The sequence below is a fragment of the Cucurbita maxima genome, unplaced genomic scaffold (assembly GCF_002738345.1).
Source record: "Cucurbita maxima cultivar Rimu unplaced genomic scaffold, Cmax_1.0 Cma_Scf00037, whole genome shotgun sequence".
NCBI lineage: Eukaryota > Viridiplantae > Streptophyta > Magnoliopsida > Cucurbitales > Cucurbitaceae > Cucurbita > Cucurbita maxima.
Genome location: NW_019272053.1, coordinates 1,833,951 through 1,850,218, shown reverse-complemented (window position 1 = coordinate 1,850,218; position 16,268 = coordinate 1,833,951). Strand labels below are relative to the sequence as shown.

At 41.7% G+C, this 16,268-nt stretch overlaps 1 long non-coding RNA gene across 1 annotated transcript in view; it reads right to left on the bottom strand.

Annotated features, from left to right (window-relative positions):
- LOC111468544 overlaps positions 1-11,689 on the bottom strand; it is a 13,017-nt gene extending 1,328 nt beyond the window's left edge. Inside the window, exons 1-2 of the long non-coding RNA XR_002714767.1 lie at positions 11,679-11,689; positions 243-247 (exon numbers count right to left, since the gene is read on the bottom strand). This is a non-coding gene — a long non-coding RNA (uncharacterized LOC111468544). The remainder of the gene's footprint in view (positions 1-242; positions 248-11,678) is intronic.
- Positions 11,690-16,268: the final 4,579 nt, after the last annotated feature.

Below are 16,268 nucleotides of genomic sequence, written 5' to 3'. Positions count from 1 at the left end.
CCCCCCCCCCCCCCCGTCTTACCGCGGCTGCTGGCACGGAGTTAGCCGGGGCTTCTTCCTCGAGTTCTTCACTCACGTGATATTGCTGGATCGGGCTTTCGCCCATTGTCCAAGATTCCCCACTGCAGCCCCCCGTGGGAGTTCGGGCCGTGTCTCAGTCCTAGTGTGGCTGATCATCAGAAAAGACCAGCTAAGCATCATTGGCTTGGTCAGCCTTTACCTGACCAACGACCTAATACTACACAGGCTCATCAAACAGCGCTTTTTAGCTTGATTCAGGATTTGGCCCAAACTGTTCGGCAAATTCCCACGTGTTATGCACCCGTTCGCCACTTTGTTCTCAACTGTTCCCACCCCTTTTGAAAGGCGAGACAAGCTACCTTTAGCTAGGAGCCTCTTTTCCTTCTACCTAGCTCCCCGAAAACAACATGAGACTTGCATGTGTTACGCATATAGCTAGCGTTCCTTCTGAGCGAGGATCAAACTCAGATTTTTAGTATGATTGGGCCTTGCCTACTGTGGTAGAACCTGGTGAACCGGGCGTACTACTTCCCAACCTTCTGGGAACCTTAATTCTCTTATTTATTCTTGAAGCTATTTTCTTTTTCTTATCAAAGTGATTGATATCAAAGTCTCAGTCTAGTCAATCAACTAATACACTCGTGGAGTTCCCGTGGTATAGTAGTAGTGTGGTAGTTTAGACTCTCTCTCTCTTAAAGTTACGGCATCCCACCAATCCTCGCATCGACTCTGCTAGTTGCCTTTGCTATCAAGGCATAGCATTCTATGGACTCTTTCACCACGTCTAGAAATGGTATGCCAACACGTTTTCTCCTTAACCAACCAAAGTCTGATGATGGCAATAATTGCGTTTGCCGTTAAAAGTCAACCGGTCTTCTCCCTACGTAGGTAACACCCTACTTGTATTACCATGGTCTTCCGAGTAGGATATGTAATACGTCCAACGTCACACCAGACGTCCGACTTTCACTTCCCCAGCTCCAGAGGCACCTTCTCGCCCCTGACTCACCTCTTCATCTATAAAAAAGCCCACAGCTCATGCCCTTTTTGGTCTGATTCGATAGGGCTCTTCCAGAGTCAGAGCCCACTGACTTAAAAGCATAAAAAGGCAGCTGCCCTAACTGATCCACCATCCTCGTGGATGCTATGTTATCCGAACTCCCAGCATCAATGATCATCTTTGCACTGGCCAATTTCGACATAGATTTGGAATACTGCCTTCCGTCTCCTCCTCCTTTCTGCTCACGTTGGCTCACGTTGCCACACAATCTAACGACAGCGAAACTTTCTTCTCTCCTAAGCTTCAAAACCCTTGCTATGGTTCCGACTTGAACTTACATTGAGAGCTTCCTTCCTTCCCGGGCTCTAGGCTCCACAACGTTCACTCTTCCATCTTCAGCTGGTCTATTCTGCACTCTCCCAGCAACATTCGTCCGTCTGAACATTGGGATGGGACAGTAACGAGCAAAATGCCCCACTCCTCCACATTCATAACAATTACCGGATCTCCTCTACTGAGCTGAGCCTTTTCTTTCTTATCTCTCTTGTAGGAAGCTCTGTAGGCCTCGCGCTCCAAACTGATGGCGTCTGTTCTCCTTGACGCCATCCGTCCTGACGCTCTCCCCCTTTAATTAATCAGTTTGTAAAAAGGCGGACTTTGGCTGACTAGAAAGCAAACCCACCCTAGGTTGTGGCAATTTTCTACTCCTCCTGAGCTGTCTTGTCGTATCTAAAATGGCTTTGAGCATCCTCACCACAGCTGCCTGCTCTCTCCTTCTTCGGCACTTCCCAGTCCACAACCTGATCTTCTCTTGATCCATCTGAATCACACCCTTGCTGATCCAATGGCCAAGAAATAGCACTTTCGTTTGAGCACCGTTTCACGCACAGCTTCTTTTCCTGCTACACCCGAAACACTGTACTCAGGTTTCCAAACCTTCTGTAAGTGACTATAAACGATTATGTCATCAAGGTTTTCCACTACAAACTGGTCAAGGTAAGAGTTTGAGTTATCCATTGTTGTGGGGAACAAGACCAGAATGAGGACGATATTCATTGATCAGTTACTCTTTGTGTACGTTATGGAGTCTCCACGTTGAAAGCTCTTTCAAATAGCATGAGCGTTGAAAGTCTTCAATTAGACGTTAGCATTAGATTCTTTTTTTGACTTCTTTTTTTTAAGAAAAGAAGAGAGGAGGAAAGTGATTCACTGGTGGAGTTTGTCTCTTGAAAATGGTTTTCTTTCTCTCTTTAAGGTCTTTTTCTCGATTTTCTTTCATGGTATCCAAGCCAACAAGAGAATTAGGGTGCTGAAACAATAAAATAACTCAAAACCATCTTGCTTAGAGAATCAAAGGGTTCCTGTCTGCTTTTTCTTTTTTTCTTTTATGTTTTTATCGAAATTCAATGGAAACTCTTTTGTGCCCTATACCCCAACAATTTCTTTGGTAGATCCTAACACTCATTATGTACACAATGAGGATCACAATCATTGATTTTGGGTACCAAGCTATCAACTCAATATATTTACAAAAAAGCCTTCCTTAGATGTAGTGAAGCAATTTTGATACATAATCAATCCTATTTGTTTTTCTTTCTTATTAAAATGAATCGAATCCTATCTTTATATATATCCTTTGAATTACTCAACTATATCCTATGAATTTCATTTGGCACCGGAAACTATTCTAGGAGAAGTTCGAATTCGTTTCGTTCGGATATGGATCGGTCTTGGTTTGACATGAGTTACGCGTTACTGGTTCCCGGAAGAGTTAATATCTCCATTAGCTAAACTCTTTCTTACCCTGCCTTTGGACTCGTATTTAGTTTCTACACAATCAACGGAGGCCTTCCCTACATATCTTGCAATGTCTTCAATAACATGCTCTTACTTCGTCTTTCCCTTAATAAGTCATCAAATTTGGTGCTTTTTGATCCCCAGTTGCTATGGAGAACAAAGGACGAAATACAATCGATTCCTCTATTTAAGTGGTTCTCGCTTCTCCTTATTCCTATTCCTAACTCTTCCCCGGGTAGTTCCCAATGTTTGGCACTTTCCATACTTCGTGGGTGCAACATCAACAAATTCGCTCATTCTCAAGTTACAACCTAAGATCTATGACCATATTATGTTAACTCTTCGTATTTCGTTCATTCTATCGGTATGCTCCCAGGAACCTGTAATTGTGATCTGTTTGTCAGAACTCAGGGGTCTTTCTGTGGAAACCTTCACGAACAATCGTCGTTTTTTTATGGTTTTTCCGCTTTTCACAGCAGCTCTTTCCACACCTCCGGATATCTAGTGTCAAATTGTCGCCCGTTTCCTTATTTCTTTGTTAATCGAGTTGGCTATCTTTGTGGCATCGATTGTACAAGTTCGTGAAGAGGGCTGGACGAGTGGAATGAGGGAAAGCGGCTCGATCGACAAATAAAGAAGAGGGGAACCCCTAGAACCCGGCAAAGTCACTATCAATGAATTCCCAAGCAATTCTCAACACCAACATATGTGATTCATTCCCCTAAAGATTCTAACACACAGAGGACTCCTTACCTTAGGAGCGGGATAAGTGAGACAGCCCCGCGCCGGTGAAGAACGCAAGCAAAGCAGGAGCTCGAGCATTATTATATTCCATCAAGAGAAAGGAGGCATACTGGTAAGAAGGCCGGGGGAGTGAACCGAAAAGCTCAGCTTTGCAGAACGGACCAATCTTCTGTACCCTTACTCTCTCTCTATAAAAAAAGCCTGCGGGAAGCGTGAAGAGCTAAGCCACTAATGTCGTGGCGAAGGTTATACCTCAAAAAGTCAGCGAAGCTAAGGTTTCGTATGTCTTTTTATATCCTTTCGATCGAGCGACAACTGATAAGGAAGGCCTGCATTCCCCTTTTTAATCAGTCAGCGATAGGGAGGAGAGAGAGAAGGTTGCAGAAGTGCTTCTAGATCTCATGGAATAAGGCTGAATTTTGAACTCAACTTCACTGCTTTCCATAGAAAACAAAGAATTGTGGAGATGAAATCCTGATTACATTACCGCAGGCAAAAGTTGGATTTAGAAGAGCAAGAGAAAAGAAGCGTTGAGATAATATACATACTTTCTTCATTTACTGATACTGAAAAAGGGGGATGATCACCTTCAGAGATTTAGAGGCAGAATTGGCATACAGAATTCTTATCATGAGGATTGAGCTAGCAAAAGAGATTCTCCTCCTTTTTGGGGCTGGAAGATAATCTTTCTCTTAGTTGTCCATAGCCAAAAAACAGAAAAAACACAAGAAGTATGATGAAGCCAAATGCTCTTGGATGGGCAGTTGAATAAATAGGGAGAGAGACTTTTTTATCCTTCTTCATGTAGTCTATCACTTTGAGATCATGAGAACCTTGTGAATTGATAGAAATGAAATTATGGCATGCATCTCTGAGGAGAGTGGCACGGCCAAACATCATCCCAAAAGCGAATCAGTTTACCATTGCGCAACCAAAGTCTAGCCCAAGTTCTGCCGGAAAGTCTCTTTGTACCAAATAATACCTTTATGCAGGCAGGATATTTTAGAGGTGGGTTGGGCAATCCATTTTTGCCATTGGAGAGGTACTTAGCAGCCAAATATGAACACCATAGCTTTTAATGCAAATTCATTCAAAGATATCGAGATCAATGCAATTTCCTCTTATCATCACATAAAGATGAACTTTAAAGGAGTAGGGAATTCGTCCCCTCTGGAAATTCAGATTATGGTGGGGTCATCAGAGATGGCTATGGTGCTGTCATGTGGAATTGAAGAGGTCTACTCTAGGGATCAAAGATGCAACCTTTGCGGAAGCAGAAACTCTCATGGCCTTTTGTCCCACCCAACTATTTATTCTTTTCAAGCTAACTTGGGTGTTAGGTTGCAGTTTTGTAGTCAGTGGATGGGAGGTCTTCCATTCCATCAGAGATTTCCATTTCACTCTCCCACTTATCATCTCTCTGTGGCACTTGTTCCCTTTTCAACTCAGCCAGCGCCTTTATAGGCATTTTGATTGAGAATGCTTAAGGTCCCTTTGTTTTTGTTTTGAAATCCCCGAGCTCTCACAAATCGAATTTGAGTACCACGGGAAAAAGCTAGCTTGATAAACAAGACAGGGATCGCCCGCTCGGCAATGCTACCTTGGGGAGGATGTAAAGCTATTTAATAGAATAATGAAAATATTCAAAAGCTTTTTCGATATATTCACACTATGGAAGAGTTGGTGAACATTGTTTTGACTCATAGCTCTAAGATGACTAGCATGAATGAGCCAGCTTCAACAAACACCACCGTTACTCTTAATCATAGACAAACTTGCACTGACCTCAACATCAAAGGATAAACCTGATCTGTCTCATTAGCTTAACTCACTCCTAACCTCCCGTCACACTACAAAGAACACATAATGAAAACTTCCTGGTAAGGTCTGTATAAGGGAACGAGAAAGGAGTTTAATAAAAAAGAGTTTGGGAATGTCTCGCTTAGTTAACTAACATCGAGTTTGGAGTCGAGGCAGCATGGATACGAGACGAGGGAAGTTTGGAATCATTGTGGTTTTCTATCTTCATCGTACCCAAAGTAATAGGAGAATAACCAAGGCCTTTCAGTGATTCGATGTACCCCCCTAAGCTAGACGCTTCACCTACCTGACCTCAGAGAGAAAGAATAGAATGAGTTGCCCTAGCCCTAGTCTGACTAAGAGTTTGAATTTCTCTGTCTTCAAAAGGAAAGCGGACCCGTACTAGTCTTCGATCTTGCATATATATCGAATATCTATCTCTATTATCTATAAACCTGGTCAACTGACGCCTGCATCACCACTACGTAAACGAAATTTCCTTAGTCCTTTTTCTGTGAAACAAAGCCAAGCCTTTTCCGCCCGCCTTCCATCCTGCGGTTCCCTACTCCATTTTTTATTAGCCTAGTCATGAACCCCCCTAGTTGGAGCCATGGTCTACCCAGCAGTGCTTCATATCCTCCTTGCTCTTTGTCTAAGATTAGACTTAAGCTTTAGATTATAGGGATCCTTTTTCTTTAGTTTTTTTCTTTTGGCTAAGAAGCCTGTAGGTTGTGCGCCAACCATAGGTAGCTTGAACTGTGATGGCCACAATGCTTAGCAATTGCCAATCCCCAAGACGTCTTTGGTTGAATCTTCACACCTGATCCACCGTCTGAACTTCCTACATTCACTATTTACTCCCGAAAATTGAAAGAGGAAAAGAGGAATTGTAACCTCCCAGTCTGCTGTAGTCAGCCTCACGGAGTGCCTGACTGGCGAGTCTGCCGTCTCCACGGCTTTCCCTTTTTCGTGCTGCTCCTCAAGCCTTCGAGTGCCGATCTTCGCTTCGGCCGGCTCCGAGGCTCTACCCTGGCTTTTCATTGGTTCCTCCCAACCTGCTCTTTTTTCTCATATCGCGCGCGCATCTTCAAGAGAGGGGTCGAGTACATAGACGAGGCAGTCCCGAGAAGGAAAGCCCATTCCCTCGTGGGAACTCCTTTACATCGGTTGAAGAAAAAAGGTTCAATCTTGTTCAACCATAGCGTAGGCAAAACCTGGCAGCCCGCCCAGAGTTTGACCTTCTCTGGTCCTGGAAGGAAAAGAAAACCCACTGAACTTTCCTTCCCCCAGCGAGCAACAACACAGGGAGGAAGACGATCAGGATCTCACGTGTGACAGCTGTTGGAACTAACTCAGAATCCAAGAGGTTACTTAAAGAAAAAGGAAACTCACCACTCACAGGTGAAAGAGGAGAAAAGAAAAGACAATTTCAGGCACCGGGGCCGGAATGCGGTAGGGTCTTCAAGCCCCACGCTAGATTCTCGAGATTCATGGGTCGTCTCACGAAGATCTTCTATCTGAACCTTCGCATCGACTTTCTCTTAGAGTCTCAACCACGCCTTCACTATTGAAAGAATATAGCATAGCGATCGAATAGCTATCGCTACTTTGCATATTATGAAAGCCGTATTCCCCGAAGGAAGGGGAAGGGGGCATGCTGTAAGAGCAAAGGTGAGTGGTAAGCCTAGGAGGTGTGCCCAAAGGGCAACGGCAGCTGTGTGGTTACACGGCGCTAGATTGAGATAGGGAGGCGGGGACTTCGACTGCCTTGTATCAGGTCAAGATAAGGGAAGGGATGGTAGGCTTAGTAGGGCTCGAACCTACAATATAACTGTTATGAGCGGTACGTTTCAACCAATTAAACTATAAGCCCCTACGGATGGATCTCTACATGGAATTCGCTCACTTCGGGAAGAGTAGACGGAAAGAGGAGGCCTTTGCTTTATTTGCTTCTTCCTCTGATGGAAAACTAAATGATTTGCTTTCTAATAATAGATAGATATAGAATCTTAGATAGATATTATGAATTACAATAAGATCATTAAGCAAGTGGCCCTTTCGCGACTCAAACTGCCGGTACGCTTTCCAGCTCAGAACGACCGACTCAAACAAACGGGCGGGGGCTCTCCATTTTCTTGCAATGTCGGATGTTCGCCTTTAGTTATAAGTAGAAGTAGATAGAGGGCGCCCTTTGCCCCACACTGAAGAAAAAGTACATAAGGGGGGGACTGACTTGTGAAAGTCAGGAGTGAGAAAGAAAAACTTGGTTACGGGAACTGAAGGTTAGGCCGATTTGAAGCTAGACCTAAAAAAGTTGATTCCTACCTCTTCCTCTCAATGTTGCCAATTCCAAAAAGACTCATCTAATAATGTACCCTTGTGCATAAAGTTGCCCAACTACTCTTTCTTCCTTCGACTGATTTAGCCACTTACGAATCCGTTGTATGAAGGAGAGCTTGCTTCGTGGCGGAGCATTTAGCAATGCCAGCAGCCTGGTGAGTGAGGGCTGCCTATATAGGGACAGGTTAAGGTAGGGACCTCTAGGCTTGCTTCTCATGAGATTGGGTGAGGATTGAATATGCGAGACTAGAAAGAAGAGGGAATCAAAGAATATGTGAGACTAGAAAGAAGAGGGAATCAATCGGAAAGGGGCGAAGCTGTGATTCCGAGTTCAATCAAAGACCTATTCTATTCTATTTACCGAGTCAAAGAGTGAACAGAGTGAAAGAAGGAGAAGATCAAAGAAAGAATGAATAGTGAAACCCTTCCTTGTGAAAGAATAAAGAAAGAGAAAGAAAGAATGAATGAATCTTGCTTGAGTCTTTCCTTACAGTGAACTCGAATGAATATCAACACTTTCAGGTTCAGTAGTTCACTCTCATTCATCTTTCGTCTTTCCTTTCAACACTTTCAGGTTCAGGGTCAGGAGTTTACCGAGGTTACAGTGTTTGAATAAATAGGTAAAGTAGTGAAGGTCAGGTAATAAAGGGGCAGGAGCTTGACCTGATTCTCATCATGCTGAATTACCTCTACTAAAAAATATCCCAAAAAATAGACAAAGGATAGCATTTTGGAATTAATGGTCCTAACACGAAAAATGGTGAAATCAATCCCATTTAGCCGATGTTGAACGAAAATACCGGGAAAATGGACGAAAATCAGGGATTTTGACCTAAAAAATAGGGATTTTATCCAAAAAAAAAATAGACAGAGGATAGAATTTCTTAATTAATGATCCTAACACGAAAAAGGGTGAAATCAGTCCCATTTAGCCTCTTTTTCACGAAAATACCCCAAAAATACTAGGAAATCAGGTCAAATGAACGAAAATCAGGGCAAATGACCTCAAAAATAGGGATTTTATCCCAAAAAATAGACAGAGGATAGAATTTGATAATAAATGGTCTTTAAAGGCCTTTACTATTCAAGAAGTAGGAGAACGAGGAGAAGGAGTGAAGGGGAAGGCGTTCCATCCCGTTCAGGTTCAGTAGCTAATGAATTGACTCTCCCGTAAAGTTCAATAGCTCTTTGTTGAGTCTCCCTTCTTTCATTCATTTACTCGACTGTAAAAGGTCATAGGGGTTCAAGGGCGAAGCCACGAGACCTAGTGTTTGAGTTCAATCAGTCTAATGAATAAGGAGTTCAGTCTTAGTTTACGTTTACAGTTCCAGAAGGAAAAGGAGAATGAATAGGAGTAAGTAGCTCTCATGTCCTGTTTCGGAGTAAGTAGCTCTCTTGTTCTGTTCTAGAGTAAGTAGCTCTCTTGTCCTGTTCCGGAGCTCTCTTGTCAAGCAGCTAACTCCTTCAATAAGGCAATGGAAGCCACTTTACCAACAGTTTCAGGAGCCAGAAGTAGCTCAGGGCTAGAAAGGCAAGGTCAGGGAATAAAGTATAAGTAGCTCGACTGTAAAGGATTGAATCTGAATTTCCTCTCCTGTAAAGCTATTTTGCAGCTAACTCCTAATTTCTTCCTTTCGGTTCCTATTTATTCTCTTCTTCTTATTCTTCTTTCATTCTCGTCAGGTGTCTGATTCTTCTTCTTTCATTCATTTAGCTTTACCTTGTTCAAGAGTAAAATCAGGATCATTCATCTTTAGTCTCCCTTCAAACAAAGACAGTAAACTCAGATAGTCTCGGGGATAGTCAAAGGGACAAGTTCAGTAGTGAAGGATCAAGAATCAATCAATAGGTGAAAGAAAGAAGGATTGAATATGCTCGAATGAATAAGTAAGGAGTCTTTCCTTCCTGTTCCGAATTACCTCGTTCAATCAGTCAAAGAAAGGGTGTCAGTTGAGTCTTGACTGACTGTTCAGTCTCATTCATCGAGAGTTGAGTCTTTCAAAGCTGCTAACTCCTGAATTTCTTCTTTAACTGCTAACTCCTGAATTTCTTCTTGTTTCATCTCCCTATCACTGTAAAGTCTCATTCATCTTTCTTTCGTCTCCCTTCTTTCAAACACTGTAATATCGGTTCAGGTTCTTATCATCTAGCCGCTTTACCTCGTTCAATCAAAGAGATAGTTCAACCCTCGTTCAATCAGTCTCATTCTTGTTTCGTCTTGACTTCCTAACCTAATTACCTCGTTTAAGAATAAATGGGTTCTTTCTCATTCATCTCTTTGAATTTACTCTCCCTCTCCTCTAAAGTGAAGGTCATAGAGTCAATGCAGCTAATTCATTTCCTTCCTGTTCTGTCTCATTAATCTTTCTTCTTCTTCTTCTTTTCTTCCTTTCTTTAACCTATTTATTTACCTTGTTCAATCTGGTTCGTTCAGTAGTTCTTTCTCATTCATCTTTCTTTCTTTCGTTTCGTCTTTCTCTTTTTCTTTCTATTTTAAGACAGGCCCGACCTTTTTATTTAGTCTTTAAAGGTAGGAAAAGATGTAAGAAGTTGCTGCAAATCTGTCTCAGTCTAAAGCTGCAAATAACCCTGGGGCAAGACCTTTTTTCTATTCCCTAGGAAGTCAGGGCTTCACCAATTGAGAAATAGGATCCTCGGCTGATCTGTCTTATCTTTGGGCCGAAGGTTGTTTTTTGTCTTATTTTAGAGTTTAATGGTCGGGTTTAGTAATGCCATCCCTTGCGCTAGACTGATTAGGCTGAAGCAAAGGGCGTGGTAAGAACTAAATAGAAGGATCAATCTTTTCACTCTCCCCTTCAGTCGGGAATTTACCTACTAGACTAGCCCTTCTATCGCTTCAAGATAAACATAAAAGTCAAACTACACTATAGGCAGGCATTTAATCACACTGCTACTTCGTCCGAGAGGGCAGTTTAAAACCTTGTTAGTTTCATTTCTTCCAATGCTTGCAACTCTGGGTAAGAACCAAAAATAGGCTGCGGTGGTCTTTTTGCGGAACCTTCGCCATCTCAATCTTAGGATGCTTTTTAGCAGCTCTACCAAAGGTAATGAAACTTTAACACTAACTGCAAGCCCTGGGAGAATGCAGCTTGCTTCTAACTTAAGTCTAGTTACCTATTTCACCGGTTAGGATCGTAAGTCAATCTAATGACTATAATGACTAGCGCTCAACTGCTACTAAATCAACAATCTCCTCAACTTGCTACTAGACCTGACCTTCTAGCTTTCCTTTATCTTAAAATAGTAGTCTTTCTAATAGTATCTAGTATAATAGTAGTATTTTGGCCAACGTCTTTGTTGTTGCCTTTATTCCCCGGCTTTCGGGTAAGAGATTTGTCGGATAAACTATCTAATTCCTCATAATTCTCTTCTAAAGCCAATCAGTCTTCTATTTTGATATTTACCTTGTGACTTAATAACTTGACTTTCCTTTCTAACATACCCTCCTGCTGTATAAAAATCTGACTTGCTGTTTTCAGCTCTTTTTCGGGCTTCTATCAAAAAAGAGGCACAGTCTGAGGTAGATAATGGATCATCTTTAATTAGACGTCATTTCATTCTTCCCAGACCTGCTGTAACTTAGAAAGAGAACTACCAGACTTCCAAGAGTTTTGGGGGTGACTAGATGCTTTCCTTGCTGCCTGATCTGTTGAAAGAGGGGAGCATGGATTTCGTCTAGGGACTGGGAACTAATTAATGGGCATCGTATCGAGAATAGCCTGTGGATCTTCTTACTCTCAATTGCCTTTCTTTCTTTCCTACCTTCTCTGATTTATCAGGGTAAACCAAGCGTAAAAGGCCGGCAATTACTTATACTTAGAATTCGTAAGCTAAAAGACTAGTTAAGCTAGGGGACTTGATACTTGGTATAGGCTATCATAGCCCCTGATAATGGATCATCTTTGTCAATATGTTTCGGAGTGTAGGAATAGGCTGAATTACTGATTTTTCTTACTTGCATCCAGATATTCCAATGCTAAATCAACTGTGAAAGAAAGATTTCCTCCCTAAGGCATAAGGATAGTTTGAGCCTAAGCCTTTAGAGTGATTTGCTTTCATTAGTCACCTAGATAATCGATTTTGCTTTCTAAGCCTACAATAGATGAGATGAGGCTACTTTATCTGGCTCAGGAGATTGCATGAATTAGTCAATGATTGAGGAATCAACACCTCACCTCTTTCATTATATGCTTGCTATTTCGGTTGAGGCAGATGACTTCGTGACAAAAGACCTTGATTCGAAACATAAGGAAAAAGCAGTTATCCAGGCACACAAACGAAGGCTCCTCGCATTAATCTGATTTCTCAGTCTTTTCAATCAAATACAAATAGTTCCTCTGGCCTAGTCAATCCGTCTGACTGAAAATACCTTTGAATTTACCCTCCTATCTGTCTTGACTTCAGTCGATCCGTGAATGCCATATCTTAAGTACAGGATTTCTCTCATTCTATTGTTCTTGCTTACCGGGTCTTCCCCAAAACCAATTGATAGAGTTAACCCTTGGCCGAAAGCTAGGTCTTCTCATCCCGCCTAGTCCCCTAGATGAAGCGGGAGGAAGGAAAGAAGTCGATCTATTGCTCTTGTTGTTGCTTTCCCATATGAAAGAATTACTAAGATGAAGTACAAAAGCCAGGAAAGAAGAAAGAAGAGTCATTTACTCTTTCTCTTTTGGTTCAAAGCCTGAAGCACTAGTAATTAATCAAGCTTACGGGCGACTGGTAATTCCTAAGTCTCATACCGACTTAATGCCTCTACAAGCAAGATAAGAAACTGGGGAGATCTTTACTGCTGCAAGATCGAAATCGTAACTAAACAAAGGAGTGAAACAGTAGGAGAATCTGATTCTTTGGCATTTTTCCCTGATGTTCAATTCAATTACAGGAAGAGATGACCTCAGGCAGCTAAACTGGCTAGCCTTATTTCTATTTTGAATGGAAAAGCACACTTCTCTTATTTCTACTATTATCCTACCTCCCAGATACTGAGACTAATGAAAAACCCTATACATACTTACTAGCCCCTAAAAAAAGACTACACAGAAAAGAGGTATCGGCCTCCGAAGCAGCTAGAATAAATACCTTTTGTTGACGTACTTACAAGGTCCTAGAAAACGACATAAGCCTAAAGGGTTGACCATAAAGCAGAAACTCAAGCTAGATCTCAGATATCCTGAATAAGCAATGAATCCATCCCACTGGAAATACGTAAACTCGTCGTCAAGCAATTTCAGTTTCTTTCCCAGATCTGCCACTTTACCCTACTATATCCTTAGTGAATAAAAGCAAAGTCAGGGAAGTCATAAATGCGAGATTACGACAGAGATTTCCTGAAAGACTATTAGTTCATTGACTAGCTCAATTTTTCCACAACAAATGTCTCTCCGACTGTTAGGAACGAGAAGGTTGAACACTAACCATTTCACAACCTCTTTCTCTGGACAGCAAATTAGAGACTACAGGCAATCTTCAGCTAAGATAAAGTCGAGAATCAATTACGTACATTACGTACATAGAGAAGTTTCATCTCAAAGCCTAAGAGTTTCCAACCCGGGATATTGAAAAGTCAGTCTCTTCTTACTATCTATAATAGAAAATATGAAGAAGTAGAAAGCAAGTCTGAATCTGGTTCAAGCACTTAAAGCATCAGATCGGGGAGGAAAAGCCACCTGATAATAAAAGAAGTTAACCTTTGCTCTCTTTCCCGATGCTGAAATTCCTCTTTCTAGTACAATCCCTTCAGCCTACCTAACAAAGAGACAGTTGAAAGCAAGTCAAGTAAGGCAGTCTCAAGCCCTTTGATTATCCTTTTCTTCCTTTCTTTTCCGGTCGGGACATTCCCAAAAGTCAAAATGATTGATTCTCTTACTCAACATGCTAAAGGCCTGAAGCCTAATGAAGTAGCAATCCTGGGATAAATGTCATTGAAAGCAACCGTACTTCTATTGAATTACCAAACTATAGCACAAAGAAGAAGGAAAAAACCTATCTTGACGCCTTTTCTCCGATTTGACTAGTCCTCTCTCAGGTTCTGTGGTCAGTCTGATTGAAAAAGTAGCAACTAAGAGATTCTGATCACTACTTTTGAGGAAATGAAAATGAAATAGGCTATAACAGAGTCTGATCGGATTAGTTCAATCTCTAATCCATCTTCCTATTGAATCCTCCACTTCTGAGGCTAAGCCAGATCTGACTTTTTTCCTATGAACCAGAAGTCAAGTTAGGATCCGTCAGCCTGGAAAGGTAGAAATAACTAGCCTAAGTCATCAGTCCTAATAAGCAGTTTCGAAAGCCTGATATTCAATTCCCGCCACTTCCCCGAGTTCAAAACATATGGATTTATTCTCAATCTCCTCAAGGTAGCCTGAGGCATTATAACCTTATAAAGAGAAGCAGGATCAAAACAAGAGTCACTCAGAAATCAAGTCTAAAGGATTATGGTTCTTCAACCTTCTTCCCCGGTGATGAAATTCCTAATTTAGTTGGCTTTCCTGGGAAGGGGGGCAGAGGCAGAGCCTAAAAGCACCTAAGACTAAAGACCGCAGCTCTTCAGTCCATTCTTGAAGTTGAAAGCAGGAGAAGCAAGTCATCTTCTACCTTTGACTAAGTTGCAGTCTAATAGTCAGTCAAAGTCTTCGTTAAATCACATCTAGCTGAAGCAAAGCGAGATCCAAAGTTTACTTCAGGTGAGGTGGACAAGGCAAATGCCGACCTGACTGAAGAAGCTCGAAATATGTATTTAGATTATGATTTGACACACCGTACCTGAGACATAGAAAGCCGAGGAGAAGTCTCTTTAGTTATGGAAGCTGAAGCATTGAGAACTCTGAAGCCGGAGCAAGTTTTTCCATTATCTATTATCAGTGATACTTCAGTACTTAGCTTGAGAAGTCTGCCGCATAGTAAGTAGTTACAAGCCAGGCAAGTAAATGGGCTTGCTCTTTGATTTGAAAGGATAATCTGATCCTGTAGCAGTTATAGGAGAAGGAGTAGCATCGAATCTTTCCGATTCTTCACTGCACTCGTCTATAGAGGAAATAGAATCTTTATGGATTTCGGAGATTCACTTTTCCTTCACTGACTATGACTCAATGGAAAACCTAGTTTTCAAAGTTAATGGGAGAAATTACACATTCTTACCTAAAGCCTAAAGAGGAATGCAAATTGCCTAAAAGCACAACGGAAATCCAGTCTCTCTATTGAGCTCAAACCTCCGTTGAACCCTTAACTGAGGAAAGCAAGCATAAGAAAGAAGAAAAGAACCCTTGGCTTAAAGTCCGGGAAAAAGCTAGCATGATTGTAGCAATCCCCGAAGCAAGGAAATCAGTCTGAGTGCCTTCCTCTATTCCCTAGAGAACTAGTCCTCGAACTATAGACAAGAAAGAGCATCCATCACGAACTCGAAAGAGCTAGCCTTAGCATCCTACTATTGAGATTTATAGGCTTTAAAGCCAGTCAAAAAGCAAGCAGCAAGCAACCTAGTTTGATTGACTTACGAAGGCAGAGAAAAATAACTCATGGAATGAGTCATTCAAGCTGTCTAAGCTGTAGGATCAAGCTTTCTTTCAAACCCTCTGTTCACGTCCGTTGGTCTATAATTGATATCGAGAGATTCTTTTAGTGGGTCCCCATAGACCTTTAGTCTTTATTGACTTCCTAAAGCTATAGAATCCCGCCCGTAAGATATAGAAGGAAGTATGGGACTACCTATTTGCAATCCCTGTTAGAGACATAGAAGCAGGATCAAATCAGTCATTATCTTTCTATTTCAGTACTTTTAGTTACTTTCCTGGAGAAAGAGAAAACGTCAGTCTGATTGACGAAATGCCTTAACTATTTCTCATTCAGTTTGGATGAGTGTTCTAAGAGCTAATTCATTTCAGTCCTTAACTCGCCCTTGAGGACAGCAAATCAGATCTGACTGTAGACAGAAAATAACCTTTGATAATAAGTCTTTCTATTGACTTACCGGGGAAAGAAATTGCATTGAAAGCAAAGATCAGGCAAATTCCCTGAACTAGGAAGGGGGGAAGACCTGCAAGCTAAGACCAAGAGAAGTTGTACCTCTCCTTATTCGACCTAAGAAGCTTGAAGCCTGACTTCGGAAGTTGCTGTTCTCACTTACTCCTCTATTTGACTCCATAAGCCCTAGATTCAGGGATTGAATTCTTATTCCTTCTAGGGGATTCTATTCTCTTACTATAGGATCCAAGTGTAACTCCAAAGCCAGGAAATCCGTCATAGGCGAGTTAGAAGTAGCAGTCTAGGACGTATCTACTCCGAAGGAGGAGTTTACCGCTTGAGAACTTAGTCAGCTTTTTACACCGACCTTTCCTTTGTGTACGAAAAGTACAGACTTCAGTCCTATGGATATTCTGAGCCGTAACTCAAAAAAAGAGTTTGGGATCGAACTTTTAACCGGAGTCATTAGATCAGGCTTCGATTCCTATTTATCTTGTTGTGCTTGAGGAAATTGAGAATCAAGCTAGTAGGAGTTAGCGCTAAGATCCAGACTAATTTCTTTATCAGTTACAGAAGGACCAGAGAT